The 3,224-nt window shown below is 39.7% G+C and overlaps 1 pseudogene; it reads right to left on the bottom strand.

The window, feature by feature from the left end:
- Nucleotides 1–313: 313 nt before the first annotated feature.
- Nucleotides 314–2,474, bottom strand: LOC143381353 (glutamate dehydrogenase 1, mitochondrial-like; annotated as a pseudogene).
- Nucleotides 2,475–3,224: the final 750 nt, after the last annotated feature.

The raw sequence follows: 3,224 nt of genomic DNA, 5'->3' as shown, positions 1-3,224 counted from the left end.
AGCACTGAATGTGTTGAGAAGAGCCCTGGAGCAACACAGCACAGTCAAGTGGTGGAGACTTTTATTTAAAAGCAAAATGCCTAAATGGTCCTTTGGAATAGTGATTTCTACTTTCGCACTCATCAGATTATACACAATTCCCTAAACTTAATTTCTTTCTTCTTATGGGACTACATTGAATTTACTTGTTAAGAACAGTGTCCACTGTTTAATGGGGCATGAGATAAAGCTTTCTACAGTTACACATAAACTTGTGATAGGTCAGTAGAAGTTACAGGTGAAGGTGGTGGTGAGGGAGTTAACCATGATCCATCTATGTGAAGGTCACGCCAGCTTCATTGTACACTTTGAATGAAGACTTTCTCAATGGCATTGACGTAGGCAGCTGTTCTCAGCTCCAAGCCCAGGTTATATTTCATAGCAATCTGCATAATTCACCTGGCTAAATGCTCCATGGTATAGGCTAAGCCAGAATGCACAATGTTTTCTCTGATGTACCCCATATCCTTCCCTGCCAGTCTGTAGTGAGAACTACAGAAATTTTTCCACCATGATTTCCAAACTTTCTTTTTAAATCTTCTTGAACAAACTTGAGCAAGTGGTGGTTAAAATTTCTTTCATATTTGAAGGTTAGTCAGCCATAGTGTACATGATTCCAATTCCTCAGCCATTCAAAGTAAAATATTTTCACTCTATTATCATTAAAGTAGAGATTTGGAATAATCATTATATTTCTCTCCAGGAAAATCTTATCAGCTTCTGGAGTGGTTGGTCTGTTAGCACCTTACCTTCCACATTGAACTTGGCTTTGACTCTGGGTGCACTGGATTTGCTTAACCACTTTTCATTGGCAACAGGAATCAGTATGTCACAGTCAGCTTCCAAGATGCATTATTCATATACATTTGCCTTGGCAAAACTCAGAATTTGTTCATATTGAGATTTGAAATCTTCCAGTTTCTTTGAATCAATATCATCTGGATTCCACATACTCCCATCAGATTCACCAACACCAACACATTTAGAACCAAAACAATGTAAATACCACATAGAGTGCAGGCCCTCATTACCAAACCCCTGAGACAAAAATGTTTTATATCCAAAGCCTTGTGTCATTCCTAAAATGCTCATGTAAGAAGCTTCACTGATGAAGTTTTCAATTCCATGGAAAACGCCATGGCCCGTAGCAGAGATGCATCCACAGATGCCTCCTTGACTAATGGGTTTACCAGTAACACAGGTATGTGCATCAATATCATAGTGCCCTATGGTTCTAGCATAGGTGTAAGCCATCCAGAACATCTTCTGCTCACCTGTGCTCACATCTGGAGCAGACATTTCAATGCTAGAACCAACAAAAAACTATTTTTGGTGAGTTCCACAATGAACCTTTTTTTTTATTTACTTTTTTTTTTTTTGGTTGTTCAAAACATTACATAGCTCATGACGTATCATCTTTCATACATTTGATTCAAGTGAGTTAAGAACTCCCATTATTACCCCAAATACAAGTTGCAGAATCACATCGGTTACACATCCACATTTTTACATATGAAGTCAAACAACAATAAGTGCTGGTGAACCTTCTTATGATCTTCTCCAATTTATAATCTGTAGAGTTTTGGGGATTGATCTTATTTTTTTCCTTTGTAATCTTAATTTCTTAGTTTATTTTTTGTTTTGTTTAATTAGTTATACATCACAGTAGAATGTATTTATGCACTTTGACACATCATACATAGATGGATATAATTTCTCATTTTTCTGAGTGTACATATTGCAGAATCATATTGGTCATGCAGTCACATACATACATAAAGTAATAATGTCTGTTTCATTTTTCTATCTTTCCTAGTCCCCCTCCCCTCCCCTCCTCTCCCTTCACTTCCCTCTACCTAATCTAAGGTAATGCTATTCTTCTCTAGTGCCTCCTGCCTTATTGTGAATTAGCATCTGCGTATTAGAGAAAACATTCAGGATTGTCTTATTTCACTTAGCATAATATTCTCCAACTCCATACATTTACTGGCAAACATCATATTTTCATTCTTCTTTAAAGATGAGTAATATTCCATTGAATATATATACCACATTTTCTTTATCTTTTCATCTATTGAAGGACACCTAGGTTGGTTCCATAGTTTAGCTATTGTGAATTGAGCTGCTATAAACATTTACATGGCTGCATTACTGTAGTAGGCTGTAGTCCTTTGCGTATAAACCGAGGAGTGGAATAACTGGGTTAAATGGTGGTTCCATTTTAGTTTTCTGAGGAATCTCCATACGGCTTTTCATAGTGGTTTCACCAATTTGCAGTCCCACCAGCAACGTATGAGTGTACCTTTTTCCCCACATTCTCACCAATATTTATTGTTGTATTCTTGGTGATTGCCATTCTGACAGGAGTGAGATGAAATCGACACCTCTTTAGCACCTCAAAATGGCATATTAACCACTGCACACTTATAAGTCATCAGAAAAGCCAATGCTTTTGCTTCATTTACACTCACATCAGTGTGGTAATGGATACCTCCCTTGTAGGGCATATGGTGCTGGCTGTGCTGGGCCCAGTAGCTCTCGATGACTCCCAGGAACAGTCATCACCCAGAATAGGGAAAGAGAGACTCATCACATGGTTTCAGGTCTTGATGATTCACAGGATTCTTCCCACCTAGTTCTGCTTCTGCTCCTGGCTCTACCGGGTCTTCAGGTCCTCCACCAGCTTATCCTCCACCATGCTGGCACCTTGGTCGAAGAGGCTCTCCACCATCTTGAAGAAGTCGGTGTAATCTTCTCAGTGGGCTGATGCTTTGCCATAGTGGTGCAGGTGGGGCAGCTTGAGCCCTAGTTGTGGGGAGGCATTGGGTATTTACATTATTTTGGTGCTAAATGTATTGGTGTTAGTGAATCTGTTGGGAGTATATGGATTCCAGATGATATTGAGCCAAAGGAGAGTAGAGGCTACAGGGGAGCTGCTGCAAGAGAGGTGCTCCAAGGCCTGGGACTGAGAGAGGGGTTGTGAGAGTCTTAACCTAATCAGTGAATTGATCCCTGAGTAAGAATTAACAGTGGTAACTAAAGTAGGTTTTGGCTGGAGGAGGTGGGAATTGGGAGCTTGACTTTGGGATATATGTTTGTATCTGACAAGTGGGGCCCTTTATCTCTACTTCCTGATTGTCACGCGAAAAGCTTCCCTCTGCCACAATCTTCTACCATGATATTCT

The sequence above is a fragment of the Callospermophilus lateralis genome, chromosome 15 (assembly GCF_048772815.1).
Source record: "Callospermophilus lateralis isolate mCalLat2 chromosome 15, mCalLat2.hap1, whole genome shotgun sequence".
Lineage (NCBI taxonomy): Eukaryota > Metazoa > Chordata > Mammalia > Rodentia > Sciuridae > Callospermophilus > Callospermophilus lateralis.
This window is presented reverse-complemented; position numbering and strand designations above follow the sequence as displayed.